Source organism: Neofelis nebulosa, chromosome 2 (genome assembly GCF_028018385.1).
Source record: "Neofelis nebulosa isolate mNeoNeb1 chromosome 2, mNeoNeb1.pri, whole genome shotgun sequence".
NCBI lineage: Eukaryota > Metazoa > Chordata > Mammalia > Carnivora > Felidae > Neofelis > Neofelis nebulosa.
Genome location: NC_080783.1, coordinates 49,422,575 through 49,442,263, shown reverse-complemented (window position 1 = coordinate 49,442,263; position 19,689 = coordinate 49,422,575). Strand labels below are relative to the sequence as shown.

The 19,689-nt window shown below is 34.3% G+C and overlaps 1 long non-coding RNA gene across 1 annotated transcript in view; it reads left to right on the top strand.

Moving 5' to 3' along the window:
- LOC131501642 (uncharacterized) overlaps window positions 1-11,478 on the top strand; it is a 36,014-nt gene extending 24,536 nt beyond the window's left edge. Inside the window, exon 2 of the long non-coding RNA XR_009256844.1 lies at window positions 11,227-11,478. This is a non-coding gene — a long non-coding RNA (uncharacterized LOC131501642). The remainder of the gene's footprint in view (window positions 1-11,226) is intronic.
- Window positions 11,479-19,689: the final 8,211 nt, after the last annotated feature.

Here is a 19,689-nt window from a genome sequence, read left to right as displayed (position 1 = left end):
TCCTAATGTATCTCTTACCAAATGAGTCAGTAGTTGCAAGAGTAAGCAGTATTTTTTTAAGTTATTTTTTTACTTATAAAGAAGTTGAAATGGATTGGTAATGACACAATTTGTGATTTAGAATATTCATCACTATGTCCATTACAGGCAAAGTGAGGGTGGACTGACAAGAGGTCAGAGGATATAAGCTCTGTATAATTAGATACATTGGGTAACTTGTCTGCTCTTAGACCCAATACATTACATTGGCTAAGGGTGACTTGATTTGTTAATGCATTATGAGAGATTTTACCGGGTGTTTTTCCTTTCCAAAGCCACTTCAATATTTATTGTCTGAGCAAGTTATAGTTTTCCTCAAGGTCAAAGATGTCTGCCTTTAAGTAAATCATTCTATTAGTCCCTGAGAATTCTTTCCTGTTCTTGTTCGAACATATAACTACATCCTTAAATTTCAGACTCTAATGCCCTTGCTTATAACTATAAACTCCAATATTGGCTGTTTTTAGCAGATACTCAGAGTAACATTAAATCTCATTTACATATTACAAACTGATTCCCAGTACAAAAATGGGTGGTTGGGGATGATGGGGATGGTGAGCAAAGGGAGAATGAAATTATGTGGGGAAAATCGATCTTGGTACCCTGTGGCAATAAGAAATTATTCATTAGTCAACATAAACCACCTCATTTTAATGTCTCAGATATGCACACTGAGGAAGCAAAAGTCAGACATCTCTAAATCTTTTAACATGCATAAATATTGCATCAAGAGTATTAACAAATACATTTTCTTTGATTGAATATTTTGTATTTTAATTTTATAAACCCATTTCTATTTTATATCAATTATAAGTAATAGCATTTATTAATGATTCCTGGTGAACTAAAATTTTTGCAACAAGGATTTAGAGATGAATTCTCATTGATTAGCCCAATGTTTTCCTTATTTTATTTATTTTTTTAATTTTTTTTTTAACGTTTATTTATTTTTGAGACAGAGAGAGACAGAGCATGAACGGGGGAGGGTCAGAGAGAGGGAGACACAGAATCTGAAACAGGCTCCAGGCTCTGAGCTGTCAGCACAGAGCCCAACCGGGGCTCGAACTCATGGACCGCAAGATCATGACCTGAGCCGAAGTCGGCCGCTTAACCGACTGGGCCACCCAGGCGCCCCTGTTTTCCTTATTTTAAAAGATCCCACATTTCACCTACCTTTCTCTCTTTCTTCAGTACTTCAGCATTCAAAAGATGATATATACATCACTAAACAAATCAGTCAGGAAAATCAATTGTTCACATTATTTTTCTTGTTTCTACACAAAAGAATATCTTCCATAATGCCTCGTTCTTGTAGACAGTAATCACATCTTTTGACCCCCTTTAGGCTTTTCTAAAGAACTTCATAAAATTGCAATTGTCGTGCCATCTTTATTTTACTCTCATATACTGCCAATTTAAGTTTTTAATACTATTAATTGTATCTGTTATTCCTCTTAAAGTTTTTGCTGCGAAGGGAAACATACAGCATACTAAATCCTAGGATAAAAAAAAATTCTAATTTAGAATAAACTCTGAGCCCAACCACGGAAGCAAAAAAGTTATTTATGTTCCTAGATGAAATAATTTATCTTGCTTTGAAAACACACTGATAAATATACACATATCAGATATACATAGAGATAGATTTAAATATAGGGCAGAATAAGATAATAGTTTTACTTCTTAGAATTTAAAAATAGTAATGCTCTACTGTTTTTAATTTCCAAAATGAAATAATAATAATTATAGGCTTTAAAAACATCTTTGTTATGAGTAGTTTTGGGGAGGGAAATTTATATATATGTATAAAATCCTTTCTTAATATACTACAGAATATCTTATATTGGTAATTATCAAAGTATAGAGGAAGATTTAATGATAGTATATCATTTATTTTTGTGAATTTCTTTACAAAGACTTTAAAAAAATCTTTTTTAAATGTTTGTTTATTTTTGAGAGAGAGAGAGTAGGGGAGGGGCAGAAAGAGAGAGGGACAGAGGATCTGAGTTAGGCCCTATGCTGATAGCAGAGAGCCTGATGTGGGTCTCAAACTCACGAACTGTGCTGTCATGACCTGAGCCAAAGCTGGATGCTTAAACAACTGAGCCTCCCAGGTGCCCTCTTACAAAGTCTTTTTAAACTAACATTACCTGAGGTAGAGAAAATGGAATTTCTTTCTTGTCTTTGTTATTATTATTCATCTTGAATATCTTTAAGTAATCTAGCACATCTGGTGCAGTAAACACAAAAACTAAAATAGGGATGTATGTCCATTTGTTTTCAGCTGTCCGGGAGCCTATCAGTTTTTGTGTTCAGATATAGTTGTTTGGGTTTTACATGAAAATGCTATTTTATTTGCTTGTTATTTGGTTTAGCTTATATTTTCACCTATAAACCTGCCTATAATAATTATAAATCTGCAACTTATCAATTGGAAATATACGCTCCCAAATTACACTGTTACACCTCTGCAACAATTTTTCTTCTAACACTCGGTTGAAGGAAAATTAGACAAATACATTTTGCAGTAAAGTTGAATTGGCTTGTAAAAGAGGGTATTTATGAAGTGTATATATAAAGCTAGCATCTATAATACTTTAATGAAAGCATACACATACACCTATATGGTTAACTGATCAATAGGTCAACAGGAACACTTTAAAATTCTTGTCCAACCTCAGCTAACACTAGAGATTTGATAATGTGCTGAAGACATAATGATCTGGATAAATTATATATATTGTTCAGTACAACAGCCTTTAATGTTCTGATAGAATCCTAAATTTCCTCCTAAGGAAGTCAATTTAATGAAATAATGGAAAACTGATTAAAGTAATGTTTGCCATTGATAACATTAATATGTGGAAATTAGGGACATCGTAGCCCCCTCCTTTGTTTTACTTTGCAATCCACAGTGGAGTGTGAAGACTGGTGTGTCTCAGCATGTCTCTCTCCCTCAGCCAGTTGGTGGTGTTGGTGGCAATTCCTGTTAAGCATCTCCCCTTGTGCACATTACCAGATGTGAGTTCATGTGTACCCCACGAGCAGCTGGCACATTTTGTGAATGCTCCAACTTGCATCCAATGACAGGTCTCCACTGAATTCATGAACACATCACACCTCCTGTGATTTTCCATCAAGTTTGACAGCAAACAGCCTTGTCTCTCCTCCACTGGTTTCCAATCACATTTCCTTGATCTCACAACAGTTGATTCCTGAACTATCAGTCTTGACCCTTTGTGGATAAAGCATCACTGGCCAAGGACAATCCAGTGAACTCATGTGATATCCAGGGGCTGAAACCCTATTTTCTCTAATGTGAATCCAATTCTTGGATGGGAATCCTTGGAGGATTCTTCTCTTCTCAATTTCTCCCACAATCCCTAAGTCATTCTTCAGTTTATATTTTAGCCAATATTCCATTAATACAATCTCATATGAATAATTATTTTCACTAAAGTTTTCCTGCTTAGATGACTATGTGTTTTTCTGTCCTGTTCTTGGATTCACACTGTATGTAGAAATAGGAATCAAAAAATTGTGCTAAGAAGATGGGCAAATTTGCAGTCTGAATTATATGATGCAATTATCAACAATTGAGATTCACTAATCTATATCAAACAGATGTGATAGGAAAAAGGGTAAAATAGAAATCATAGCCTTCCTACCTTACAGTGAGGAGAAATCTACCAATGTATTCTTTAGAAAACATGCTATTTAAGTTCTTCATCTTAGATACAGGGAGAATAAGACCAAGGAAGTCTGTTTCAGTTCCACTCACTATTCAGTATCCCTTGGCCTAATCTGACTTTTTAAATCACTTTTCTACTGCTTGGGATTCACAGACTATGGAGGATCTCTGGACTGTTTATATCAAGCATGTGGTTATAAGCACTATATGTCATACCTTGAAAGAATTTTTTAAAGTATAAGAGGTAGGATCTTTTGTCCCCATTATGAATGCTGAGAAAGAGAGAAAGAAAAAAATGAAAAGTCTTTGTTTCAAGTTAAACATCCTAAAAAGTGTTTCATTGTGTTAAACACGGTGTTTTATTTTAAGTAATATATTAATAGTTGTAATGAAACAATCTTAATTTCAAATTTAGAAGATTATATATCAGTAAATGAAAAAAGAAAACAAATCATTTAAAATAATGTCTTGCTCAATAAAAACATTTACTGAAAAGTTCAGCTAAAGTTTTAGTTACTGCATGAAAAAGCATTCTCTTTTCCCCTTATGTTCAGTCCTTGGTCACAGCCTCTCCTTCAATATTTTTTCCCTGTCTCTTCTTTTCTTTAGTTGAATCTCATTAACCTCCAAACTCAATTAATGGTGACACTCTCAGTAATAGAGAGTTATTTTAACTTCTTTGTATGGAATAGACATTTAAATCATCACTTTATATAAAATAATCTGAATATTAAAATTATGTTAAAGATTATATGATCTTTCTAAACTGGAGAATTTTCTTTGTGATTTGTCAGGGTCCTGAGTCTTCACTATGAACATGAAGTACTGATAATAGAGATAAGTGTAAACATTTACCATAGTGTATTTTACTTATTATTACCTTTTTTGAAAGTTTATTTATTTTGAGAGAGACTGAGACAGTGTGAGTGGGGAAGGAGGAGAGACAGAGGGGGAAAGGATCCCAATCAGGTTCTGTGCTGTCAGCGCAGAGCCTGACATGGGGCTCAAACTCATGAAACCACAAGATCATGACTTGATCAGAGACCAAGAGTCAGATGCTTAACCAACTGAGCCACCTGAGCACCCCTTATTATTATCTCACCTTTATGACTGTGATCTGTAAGAACAGTACTGGTCTTATATTACTTGTCTTACAATAGTACCTGAAATGTAGTAAATGCTCAATAAGTATCTGAAAATTAAAGAGTGGCAAAGTAGTAATACCTGTTTCACCAAATCACTATATCACTTTTCTCTATGAATATTACGATATTATGTTCTAGTAAAATGTTTATGCAGTTATTCGCAAATATTAACAGAAATTCAGGATACATTCCTAATATGATTTCAGTCATCCACTCCTCCTTTTTTCTGTCTTAAAATATAAGTATAGGGTACAATGGAAAAACAAACCACAGAATACTTTATTACTCGTGTTCTTGGTCTTATAATTCAATTCCAGAACTCTATTAAATACTCTGGGCCATTTGAAAAACAAAACAAAACAAAACGAAAAACAAAACAGAACAAACAAAACTTACTTAAATTAGCTAACTGAATCAGTATAAATCTCCTAAAAATAAAAGTATTATAAATTTCATTTTATAGGTTTGTGAGTCCAAATGTGAGCCTGGAAACTTTTCATTCAGTGAAATGAAAGCACATCCATTAGTAAAGAAGCAATGGAATCGGAGAAAGCTAAAGGAAGAATGAGTGAGCAAGGTCGTTTTAATGCCTCCAAATGGATAGCTTAGATGTCAGCCTGAATCTTCACGTACAGGCAGCAGGCACACACCAGTGGCCTCCTGAATGACACAGAATTTAAAGAGGGGAGTTGACTAGCCTGACCCAAATTCTTTTTATCCTGGGTACATAGAAGGAAGAGACCTAAGAAAGTCAACTTATTCATATATGCTGACTTTGTGACAAATTCAAGATTTCTACTGTTTAAAAAATTGGTTCAACCCATGGGCTTGAGTCAAATTGATCAAGGTTATGGCTTCACTTATTATTTTAAAATGGAGAGGCTTTGCCTTTGATCTTCACTGGCAATGAATTAGAGCAGAGGCAATTATGAGGAGTAGAGAAAGATGAAAGAGAAGAATTGAATGCTGTTTAAAAGCCAATCATGTATTTACTTGATCACATGCTGACTAGATGTCATTAGAACCTGTTATTTGTACTTCAGGATAAACTAGACTTGGTTTTTAGAAAGAAATAGTCCTCAAATTGGTAGAAAAGCCTAATTCTGGGGCGCCTGGGTGGCGCAGTCGGTTAAGCGTCCGACTTCAGCCAGGTCACGATCTCACGGTCCGTGAGTTCGAGCCCCGCGTCGGGCTCTGGGCTGATGGCTCGGAGCCTGGAGCCTGTTTCCGATTCTGTGTCTCCCTCTCTCTCTGCCCCTCCCCCGTTCATGCTCTGTCTCTCTCTGTCCCAAAATAAATTAAAAATGTTAAAAAAAAAAAAAAAAAAAAAAAAGAAAAGCCTAATTCTAAACTTTTGTTATTGCATTTTTTATCATATGTGAAAATATTACCCAATTTTAATTCATAAGTATTATAATATTTGGATAGCTAATATTTTAATAATACCTCTGTCTTTAAATTTTCTTTTTAAATTTGAGAAAAATAAACTATTTTTATTTTCACAACACAGCATTTTTGTTGTAGATATGAAAGCAACTATTGCTTTTATTGCGAATCTCAATGTTAATTTATATTTGTTTCTAGATAGCATGAGTCACAACATTTCAGATTTCTTTCATGCTTACAAGTAATTAATTGTATTGTACAACTACAGTGGTAAGACAATTCCAAATCTTGGTCCAATAATTTGAGTTTCAATGTCATTTTAATTACTACTAACATTATTTTTAGTCATAAGTGAGGGATATCACTACAACCAGCTATGTAAGAGCTTGGAGCTTGAAAAAAAAAAAAGAACTTGGAACTTATTCTCCTCAAAGTCCATATTTAATATCAGCTCTACCAATTTCTTATTTTATAATTACCTAGGCTTATTTTTAGAATGTTTTAAATATAGTTTTTCTTATAGTATGTTGCATAGAACTTTCTTTTTTTATTCTAGGTGATTTTTATTTATTAAACTTTTTTTAAATTTTTTTCATTTTTAAGAGACAGATTATGAGCAGGGTAGAGGGACAGAAGGAGGGAGGGAGAAGAGGAGAGAGAGAGAGAGAGAGAGAGAGAGAGAGAGAAAGAGAGAGAGAGAAAGAGAAAGATTGAGAATCTTAGGTAGGCTCCACGTTCAACATGAAGCCCGATGTGGGGCTCAATCGCACAACCCTGGGATCATGACTTGAACTGAAATCAAGAGTCAGATGCCCAACATACTGAGCCACCCAGTCACCCCTGACGCTAGGTGCTTTTTAAAAATGCCTTTGTATTTCCCCCATAGTGTTAGAACTTTTAAAAATCAGTCATGTATAAATAATCAAAAAGTGCTTTTATATTCAATATGGCGTATGAAATTCATTTTTAATATATATTTAAACTAATCTGTGTATTTCATTTGAGTTATTATTGATGATATTTACTTTAAAATAATGTGGAATAATAATTTTGCGTTATATGTTTGTTGGGCACTAATTTTTAATCCACAGTTGTTTATATTTGCTGTTTGAATAAAAATTATTTCAGTAAATTTTCTACACTATTTTTCTACATTTTAGAGTTGTAACTCTAATGGATTTATATAGTTGTTTCCAAGTATTGGTGCTTCAGAAGATTCAGCCTTTTGACAATCATTTCATATAGCTGTATTAAGTCATAGCTTAGAATTAGATAATCTAAATCATTTTAACTTAACGCTTTTCAAGAAACTCATCATTCACTAAGCATCTCAGTTATTTGTCATCTTGAGAGGATTAAGAAGTGTGCTGACTTATTTAAACTGTTTCACAAATTAGATCAAATAAAAGATGATGTGTGAGAGAAAACTTAAAAGAAAAAAATCCCACAAGTGCAACAACAACAAAAACTTTTTTCAAAGAAATAAAACATTTATAGAGTACAGTGAAATGAAACCATATCCAATTTCTTAGTAAATATCTAATAACTTGATTTGTGGAAGTTTAATATATATCTTTGTTTACTTATTTGTTTTTATGTCCAAACTTAAACCACCCCATACTCAACCAGGTACTCAGACAAACTGTATCTGCTACTTGGTCTTATCTCTCTTTAACTTAAAAGAGCTTCAGCTACAGTTACAAGTTTTTGAAAAATTATGGTAAAAATGATCTTCCCTAGCGGATCAGGAATGGTTTGTAAAGAATCTTTTTATTTTTATGAAGTTACTACAAACATGAACCACAGATCAGCAATTTTCTAAAAACTAGATTATAATGAAACACATTAAAACACAAAGACTTCACACAATAGTATTTTTATTATAGACTATCTTATGCTGCTTCACAATTATTACTATGATGTAAATTATTGTTGATGTTCATACCATCACATACAAGGATTATATACATATTCTGGTTTCATATGCTGGGTGTAATGAAAGCATAATTAGTTTGTATAGCAGATATATAATCCCATCTTTAGGTATTAGAATCCCAGACAACCATACACACAAGTAGATATTACCATAAAGACTTTAGACCAGTACTTTGTACTTCATAGAAGTTTTAATTTTTGGTTTTCAATCCACTGAATATATAATATGTGTTTCATATATCTAAGCACCTGTTAGATCTTTATTTGGCACCAAAAATTTTCACCAATTTAAAAAATGTGAAAACTAAGAAAGACCATCATTTAATTATGATTGGTGTTGCACATTAGAAATAGAATTTCTGGGGCTGGAAAACAAACAATACAGTGTTAGTCATAACTTCCGCCTTTTTTTTTTAAGGATAATTTTAATTTGGTAGCATCACTTTGCAATGTAATGCTTAAGCTGTAAAATAATCTGACTAATAAGGAATTATTCAAGGTAACTTTTCAGGCACAACTGTCAACTAAGAAAAAACAAAAAGCTATTACTACAAACAAGAGAGGTTAAAAGTACATGAGCCAAAACCTAAGCGGTTAGTCAGTAATAGAACAAAAAATAGACGGAAATGGAAGTAATGTAGTCATATTAGTCATATTACAGTGAGTCATATTACAGTGTAGTCATATTACAGTGAGAATCACTTTATCAAATATTCACTAGTATATCTGTACTAGTGTTTGATAACCATTATCCCTTCTGATTGCTTGGTGCCCATTTCACCATGAAAAAAGACATTATTAAGCATGCAGAAGAGATTTCAAAGTTAAAAAACCAAAAAACAAGCCCAAACCACCAGGACTGTGTGGCATTACATGTTTTAGCTTAGATAAAGTAGAAAATTTCTTAGACAATGATAGAAAACTTGAACTTCTGTAGAATCACTAAAAAAATTAAGCCAGTACAAATGTTGCCACAAAGAAACCAAATAAAATAGCATTTTCTGTTTTGTTGGTTCCTACAAATATTCAAAGATAGATAATCATAGTATTTCATAGTATATTTTCAGAGAACATAAAATAGGAAATATTCTAAATAATTTAAGAAATGAATGTAACCATAATATTGGAAAAATTTTTAGATAACCATGGACATAGAACCAACAAAATAAAGTTTTATATGCACAAAAATAAATATATTATGAATATGTTGAATATTTTTAAAGAATTTAAAGTTGGTTCAACATAAAATAAGTAATTCATAGTTATTGGATCAAAGTTTCCACATTTATTTGATGTAACAAGAAAGTTTAGTGGATGTGCTGAATATATAATCAAAGTTAAAAATCCAATTTCTTTACCATATATCTATAACCAATAGTTGGAAATTGATTTAGAAAAAATGCCTGTGAAGGATGTTGTGATATATTGACCATGTTTCCTCTGCACGAATGAAACACTCTCTGAATAACCAGCTGATGGGAGTTCTGCCTGCAGATAGCCCTGCTGTCGCCTCCTTTCAGAAATGGCCTCAGCCAACAGAAAGATACTTTCACCAAGTTCACACCTGTTCCCAGCCTTCCCACATACAGTGACTCTTAACTTTGATAGGTATGATAACATTGTTTTCTCTCTAATCAATGTTAAGCCTGGTCAGAGGAGGATGGACACTCCTTCCTGAAGGAGATCACTTTTTGTACTCTGCTCACAGGACTTACCTATGCTCCTTGATGGTGTATGGAAGGCTGCAGTGTGATTGATCATCACTGAAAGAGATCACATTCTGGAATAGAGTAATTATGGCCCAAAGAATTCAAGAGAAAACAGGGTTAGGAGATGTGTTGTTCTGCAGCAATACTATACAATTCTGAATGGTAAATTTGACATGGCCAGAAAAGAAATTTTCATTAACATTTCCCTGCATGCTTTTGGTAAGATGTCCATTTGTGGTCATCGCTAAGAAAACTGTAACAACTTTGAAGAGAATAATTGGAAACTAGTATTCATGATGGGGGATGCAGCACCTTGGGTAAGGATATAATCAGCATCATAATGAAAAAATGCTGAAAGAAACTGAAAAGTCAAGATCTATATTACATTTTCAAAAGTTCTCAATTACCATGATGTTATAAATAATAACTGCATTGGTACCCTTTGTTCATGATGGCACGCACACACATTTAACAATAAAGAATATGAAGAGTTGTTTCCTGGATCGAAACAGTAAAAGATAGTTCCTACATGTTACAAAGAATCTTCACAGGCAAGACAGGACAATAAGCAAATACTTAAATATCTTTATCCATTATTCTAAATCTTCATCAAAAAAACATTCTACTTCACATGGATGCATAAATCTTGTAATACATTCTTGTAAGAATTGTTCAGACAAACAGGAGCCATGCAAAAATATTTTCCACGGGACACCCTAGAATTGATCCTATATGGTGCTAGGAAATATAGTTATATTAAAAATAAAAATAATTTCTACTTTACATCCTGTATAAAGATCTATTTTGCATCAATTACATACTTTACATTTTTGTAGACAAAAACATGCCTTTATGAACCTGAGACAAAAAAGATTTAGAAAATAATACTAATGTGGTGATGGACCAGTTGAATGAGAATCACCCAGATGCTAATTCAATTGTTTATATTAATTTTTTAAATTTTTAAAAAAGTCTTTCCTCACCCATATTCATATGGATATTTGTTTTGAAATGATAATGTAGCTGTTCCTGCCCCTCTAGTTCCTTTTAGAATTTATTCAATGCTGACGCTGCATACATCATTACTTATGGTGCTGCCTCATCTACTATAAGTAATGGTTCCCAATGACTCTCTCAAAATTGTTACTGTGCTTTCTTAATGATCACTGTAAATGTACATTTTGCCTTTCCAAGTAATCAACGGTTGGCAGATTATGTTGAATATACAACATTAGTATTTAAGGTAAATGGGACAGATATTGGTGCTCTATCCGTATCTACTAATTATTTACTGTGTTTTATTTTATTTTGAATATTGCAGGCCTGCTTGTCTACCAGTTGTCAGCACCTGTGCCTCTTCTCATAAGACCTTTGTCTTGTCAAAGAAGAATGCACTACCTATGTGAATTAGAAGCCAGATACTGGGGACATAGAAATGCTTCCCCATCAGCCCAACCAATGAGTGGCAGAAGCTGGTGCATAATCTGGCAGCTCCATTATTCATTTGGTAGACTTATTCTGAGGTGTTTGTTCCTTACTACCTCCTAAATATTATAACGTGATTGACAATTTACTCTGCTGATTTTTTCCCTTTCTATATCAATTCTATCCAAATTCAAATCTATATATTAGTCTCTCAATATTTCTATGATATTTTATTGCATAACTACCAGCACTTACCTTTTTGTCTCAGGCTCTGTTTGGGGGGAAACCATATATAAGATGATATCATTTGTGGTCCTAAGCAAAGCCTTAGGATTGAGTTCTGAAATGTGATCACTTTTCAACCAGATTAAAAAAAAAAGAAAGAAAGAAAGACACTGTTATCAGTAGTAAGGAGATAATGATATTCTCTGGCATGGTGATTTGAAACAGAATGCGGGTAAAAGAAGAAATACTTTCTTATCTAGAACTTCTAACATTTGAGAGCTACAAGGGGAAATTAAATTATAAGAAATAAGTTTTTTGTTTTACTTTTTTATTTTTTTTTGGCTAACTGCTATTGATTCCCTGAAAGAAACAACAAACAAACAAATAGGAACTGGTCAGCCATCTATGAATTCAGAGCACACTGTGAAAGTCATAAGCCTTCTGTAGCAGTGAAACTCTGATCTCCTGCAGTCAGAAGGCAGACTGTGCAGAAAACTGATGTATAATTTGGTTGAGTATTTGTTGGTCCCCACATTGGGAGATTCCTGAGTGAAATCTGAAACTACAACTCTCTGCCACTCTGACACCTCCCCATATGTGGAAGACAAGGAGATCTAGGTTGGTAAGTAACCATTTTAATCAGCAAGGGAACTTATATATGAGGTTTGTCTTGGGTGGCCACAAGATGAATAGAGCTCTGCACCTACCTGCCAGACTCTGAAAAAGTTTTTGTAGAAGCTTTAAATTGAGTTCAGTCATGTATTCAGTCCAGATGGTGTCAACAATACATTGCTCTTTCAAGGCTGTGTCTATAAAACAGCTCCCAGTGTGGGGATGGTGGGCAGAATGCATTCTAAGGACAGGAGAGGATGTGAGGAGCCTCCTATCACTCACACTCAGGTTGCAGACCAACCAGCAGTCACATTTTCTTGCTGACCTCTTCCAACAAAATTAGCAGGAAAAACTTCATTTATTTAAAAGTAATGACACTGATAGGGAAGGAGTAATACCTGAAATAGGAACACCTCAGTGGATGCATTTGAGAATCTTGAACCCCCCAGATTTCCGTGAACCCCCTAGGCTGCTGTAAGTGGCTTTCTTGCTCTTGCTAGAGGATATCAAATTACCTTTGATTGGAAACCATGAAAAAACAACTGAGGCATAGGACTTGTCCTTCTGAACTTCTGACCTCAATTCCCACTGCTATTATTTCTAGAGCAATCATGAGGGCCAAGTCAACCAGAACATGACAGGGGCACCATAACCAGGGTCTCAGACCCCTCAGGGATAAAGATCTGGGTCACCCTATGAGGCAGGCAACTAAAGCCGGCACCTAACTTAACAATGAGGGATATCTGGAATAGATGGTGGAAGAGGGAAGATGATAAATACCAGTTGCATCCCCAAGACCAAAACAGCAAGGTTACTATAGCTTATATAAACTAAACCTTTTAATGGAGATCTGTTTTTTAAAGAATGTCACTAGCAGTCACCTTGGGAAATCAGTGATAAGATGGAATGAATTTAACATGGGCTATGAATGTATCAGTGCCCTGCCTATATCAACTTGACACATCATTTCCATGCACATCAGCTCAAGGTTCAAATGCCTGCAACTGTATCTCTGTATCTTTGGCAGAGAGCATATGAGTCAAGTTTCAACCAGAGAAGCAGAAGTAGAATCTCTCTCTCTCCTCTCTCTCCAAGCATTGGCCATTGGCTTGGCTTACATGATTGCAAGAGTGGGCTAAGAACGTCTGAAATCCATAGGGCAGGCAGAATCAGGAAGGGGAAAACTCAGCAGGCTGGAACACATGAACAAGGGTCAAAGCTCTTGCTCACAGAGAGAATTTCTTCTCTCTTGCAGGAAGTCTCAGGCCCACATGTAAAGTCTTTCAACAGGTCCCGTCAGGACCAGCCAGATTATCCAGGATAATCTTTACTTAAAGTCAGTGGAGAGGAACTTTAATTACATCTGCAAAATCCCTTAACAGCAGCACCTAGAATTACGTTTGACTGAATAACTGGGGACTAGAGTCTAGTCAAGTTGACATATCATAGAAGCCTTAACAGAGGCCTTTCCCTAGCAGAAAGAGGACACTCTCCCCACTGGCGGGCCAGGCTGGCAGAGCCAGAGGTTTCACTGGCACCTTCCAAAGAGCCCTCAGCCACAGATGAATGAGTGTTGGTGGGATGTAGCACAGCTCTCCAGCCCCTAGGGCAGACTTACTCTAGGCTCTGTATCCTGCTCTGGCTCTCAGAGTTTCTGAGTGGGATTTAGTTCCATTTGCCTACAGGTATACTGGTTTGATAATCTACTCTTTAGTGACACTTCCTACTCCCCTACTGGTTTCTCATATGATCATCTTCCAAATAAACTACTTTCCCTGGAAACCTTCCCTCCAGGTTTACTCTGAGGGAAGGCAAACAAAGACAGTAATACATCACATTACTGTTAAAGCAGTCAAGAAAATATTGTTTATTTTAAATTTTCTTACGTCATTATATTTAATTATTGCTACCTTTATGAAAAAAGGAATAGTTCATAGATTCAGAGATATCAATTGGAAATTTTTGAAAATATCTATCTCAGGACAATATATATGTTAATGCAACAATATGCCTTGTTCTTTGTCCTTCCGTGATTAAATTAATGGTGTGGGTGTACACATGCTGATTTTCTGAGCTTCCATGCTCTGAGGAATATATTTGAGAGGAATATATTTATCAGAGAAAGAATGTTGATGGCTAAGCAGGACTTTTTACTACAAATGCCATATTTACATATTTACATAGCCAAGCCAATTTACAAAGTTCTGTCATATGTATTTGCATATTTTTGCTCTCTGAAATACTGAATTAGGCATGAAAGTAGAGTGAGAAGGATTGCATAGGAATGGGTACTTTGATTTGGCTGGCTAGTAAAAATTGGTTAATTTTCTATTAATAAGTAAGATATTTCTCTAAAAACTTACGAATAACTGATAATTTTCCTGATCTTCCAGTCTATAATTTTAATTTGTAATGTGGATTTAATGTCAAGTGTACCTTTACTAAAACATCCTTAAATTGCTAAAGATCTCATTGCATTATAAAAACACTTTTGTTTCCTTAAACTTGAAATCCAGTCTACTTTCTCTGAAAATTATTCTGTCCCCCTGCCCCAATCTATTGCCTGTGGTAAAATATAAGTTATTGCCATGTATTAAATGAGGTTTATAGAAAAATTCAAGACATCTTTTTAGTTTGTTCTCATTATTGTGTGTGCTAAAGTAAAACTAAACCAGTATGACTACAGGTTAGAATATTAAAAAGTGCATGTTCAAGATTATTAAAGTATTTCTGGCAAAATGTAGCAATTTCCCTGCATTTACCTTAGTGAATTATGGGTTATTTAATGGATTATTTCACAGTAAGAAATGAAACTTATTTCTTGGAGCAATTTAATTTGTTCAATCGATTAGTATTCTTCGTCATATCATATTTAGAAAAAAGCATCTACTATAGTTAAAGATGCCAAAATCCAGTATTGTAGATAATTTTAAGACTTTTTAAAAGCAACTCTATAGGCTGTGGAACCCCATGCCATGATTCGCATGTTTATATACTTATATTTTCATTAGAACAACATCTGCTTTGTGAAAATAATACCCACGCTTGAAAATAATTCAATAGACACTGTGTCTGAGACTCTTAAGGACAAGTGTGAAATTGTTTTATCTTCATTTTCTGGAGCTCTGGACAGCTGATTGAGACAGTACAGAGAGCATCTGCTGGAGGGTAACTCTTGGGATACTTGTCAAATTGATTGTGTTCAGAAACAACTGAGACACAAAAGGAAGAGAGTTTCTAATCACATTGCATTTAGAATGCTGTTCAAATCAAGAAACTATGTAATTTAGAACTAAATAGCTTTGCTTGACATTTTAGAATTTTTAATTAACAGATTATTTTATTAGCTCATATATTTCTCTCCAGGTGACTGAAATGGATTTCCACCCAGGCTTTGATTCCATATGTCAAGAATTTTTTTGAATAAATAAATAACATACTGATATATTAATTCTGATTCCATAAGCAGACTCTTATACCAATGGCAGAATATAAAAGTCATTCCACTATGCTATGCCTTTTTTTTTTTAAGTACATTGCCAGTGATTTTGTTTTGTCTGTATGATTACACCAATTTTCAGGGGCTAAAAATCATGCATACCTTTTAAGGTAGTTGACTTTTCAAATAATAAGACGAACAATTTAGGCATTATAAAATTCTTTTTTTTTTAATTTTTTTTTAATGTTTATTTATTTTTGAGACAGAGAGAGACAGAGCATGAATGGGGGAGGGGCAGAGAGAGAGGGAGACACAGAATCGGAAGCAGGCTCCAGGCTCTGAGCCGTCAGCCCAGAGCCTGACGCGGGGCTCGAACTCACAAACCGTGAGATCGTGACCTGAGCTGAAGTCGGACGCTCAACCGACTGAGCCACCCAGGCACCCCAGGCATTATAAAATTCTTGATAAATTCAAACATATTCCATTTTTTCAAGCATATGCACATTTTGTCATCTTATATCATTGTCATTACTTTCTTCCATTGTGAGAACTCTTTCTTCACATAACTGAAAATAGAGGTTCATACACTATCAGAAGAAACCTAAGAAGTGCTAAATTCAAACAGAATCTTGTTTTTGCTATTGCTAGATTTGTTGTTGACTAAATGTCTGGAAAGAAAAAGAATTCAATGTAAAAAGATTGTAATAAATTAAAGATGATTAATTAGCAGGTATGATAGGAATCCCTTCAGGAATAAAATAAATGTGAATGCCAAGTATTGCACATTGATGACAGCAAGAAGTACAATTAGCACTTTTGTCCCTCTATTCTTTCTTCACCTGGGACTTTTAATGAGAAGACAAAATGATGCAGAATTTACTACTATGCCATAAAGATTATTTTGATCTGAAGACACCTGAGAATCAACAGATTCTCAGCAGAAAGGCTTTGTCTGAACACTGCCCCAATTGTCTGCTTAAAAGTAGAGCCTTCCAAAAATAAAATTCAACTGCCATAAATCTCCCTTCAAGGAAATTGACCGCTATCACTGGAAACGAGAAGCCAGTACCTAGATGAGAAATCGTAAAAACAAACATGGTCACAAAGCTATCACACTTCCCATAGAAGCTCCTAAAGTTCCATTTGTCTTTACCTAAAAGTCATGATTTTTTTTTGAGTGACCTTTCTTCCCCTGTCCTCCACCTATTAGGATGGTATATAAACTCTAAATTTTAGCCACTTTTATAAGCCACTTCCCTTGTGAACTTCCATGAACCTATGAGAATAAACTTTGTCCTTTCTCCTGTTAATTTGTCTTTTATCAATTTAATTTACGGACCACAGTGACCAGTCCTAAAGGAGTAGGGAAAAAATGTTTCCTCCCTGACAATAACAATGACAATGAAGTAATCTCCTGTTTCTGTGTCTTTATTTTTCTCTTCACCTTGTTGTCTTTCTAGTCCCCAGTTTAATATGCTTAAAAACTGAGCCTTTATCCTATTTTAAAAATTTGTTTCTTATACTTTGCTTGCTTCCTCATCATCCTAATATCATTTTGTGACACCTGCTAAGAACTTGCGTTTCATTCACATCACCTGCGGTGGAATGAAGTACTTTGTAAGAGTGTGTTTCCATGGATTTCTGTGGGATCACAGTGGAAGGTAAAGGCAAAGCAATTCACATGTCTCCTTGAGGGCACATTCTCATCTTGACACAGATGTGAATGACTTACAAGTAGTTTATGATTGCTTGAATCTGCATCCGTATTTTGTGTGAATATACACAGGGCGACGTATTCACTAAAGGGACCAGAGCTAAGCAAATGATTTCTAAACATTATTAAATATTTATGAATAAACTCAATATTGAAAATATTATTCTCCATTACTTTAATAATGAACATGTATTTTTGATTATACTTAAGCATTAACACAAGTAAAATAAGAAATAGACTACCTTTGGCTTAATCACTCAGGTTTATCATAAAAATAATGTTTTCACCAATGGCTAGATAATTCATATTTGCAATTCATCTGCAGTGATCACTGCCACATCATTGGTGTTACGGCCCAGGATATGGTAACATCTTATATAAAGGACAATTAACCCAAATTTCCCTTGCAAATTCATGCTTCGTTTCTCTGGCTAAAGAAAATATGATACCAATTGCCAGTATGGTTATAGTTGTTGTACTTATTGCTTAAAGAGATCCTCTCTAGTTAGCATTTTCTGTGCAGCCAGGTATGAAATTAACTGGTGAGGCTATTTGGGGGGAATTTTTCTTCCAGTTGATATAATATGAGTGAAGGGAAAAGAGGACAAAGCAATGAATGGTCTTTAGTGTTCCATTTGCAGCACGTCTACAAAACATTTTCTCAGACAAGTCTGTTCAAACTCCTAATTAAAATTGTCTTAGACTGACAATTTTCAGAAATCACAAGAATGATCACACATAGCCATATTTCACTTTCTTAAGTGCTAGTGTTCATGGTTATAGTATCATCTCAAAGGATTTGTATGCAGAAAGTTCAAATCTTTTTTAATATATCCTTACATGTTTTAATAAATATAAAATAAAAAAATATTATCTTTCTATGAAAATGAGTGGAACAATTAAGATATCTGAGGACATTTCCATTTCATAGAACAGTATATCAACATCTTTTGAAAAGTTGTTACCTCGGGTTGGGAATAGCATAGGGCCATGGTTCTCACATTTAAATATGCATACAAGACAAATGTAATGCTTATTAAAATATAGATTCCTGAATCCACTCCTAGACATTCTGATTCAGCAGGACTGGGGTGAAGGCCTAAGAATTAACATTACCAACCAGTTCCCAAGTGATGTTGAGGTTGCTAGCATGGCAACAACAATTTGAGAACTATGGAATAGGGTGGAAAAACTTTTACAGATGATTCTTTTCCTATCAACACGCCCACAGTGGAAGTTAACTTAGATTGATAAAAAGCAGTAAGAAATGAGACAAGACTACATGTATCTATGTCTATATAAATTTTTTAAACCCAGTTTGAAATGTTACATCCCAGAAACTTGTGGCCATTCTTAATATGTCCTGAAGCATTTGGAGAAATATGAATATAATTAGCTTTTTGTAATCATTTCTCTCTCACACACGTGCACATATACTAAAGGTTTAGCACTGGTTATAAAAAGATCACTGAATGGCTTCATACCGATCAAGCTGACGTTGAAATTAAATTTGTGAAGTGAGGGGCGCCTGGATGGATCATTCTGTTAAACATCTGACTCTTGATTTTGCCTCAGGTCTTGGTTTCACAGTTTATGAGTTCGAGCTCTGCGTTGGGCTCTGTGCTGACAGTGTGGAGCCTGCTTAGGATTCTCACTCTCCCTCTCTCTTGGACCTTCCCCTACTTGCACTCTCTCTCTCTCAAAATAAATAAATATGCTTTAAAAAATCAATCAATTAAATAATAAATAAATAAATAAATAAATAAATAAATAAAATTGTGAAGTGATGTTATTTGAAGAGACTCTAAAAATAAGGCCATCTGCAAAGGAAAGATGCTTGTGTCTACTTGATGATGGCTTCACCACAACAAAGATTATACTGATACCTCTTTAATGAAAACAATGAGCTAATTATATATTTTAAAGTGATTATCTAGGAAGAAAACTTATTAGTATGTTTAATTAATATTGAATATATAAAACAAAAAAAAGGTAATTTAGATGTGTCCTCCAAATATTTGAATCACAAGAAGTACTGAATTTTCTACAACCTGTTAGTAATTAACCACAATTCACTATATCTTTACTTAGCTGAATATTTGTAAATAAAACTAAAAAACAAAAAATAATAGTTATGATGACATAAGCATAGGGTAATATTATAAGCTGATTGTCACACTTTCCTGTTAAAATTCTGGAATCATTAAATGTGAATTCTGATTAGTCACCAAATATGATAAAAAGTATGTTCTCAACATGCTGATGGAATGTATTGGATATTCCTTTTCTCCTACAACAATAGGATGTCCTACTTACCTCAAAAAAAAAAATGACACTTCAGTATAGCCTAATATGGTGGTGATTTACCC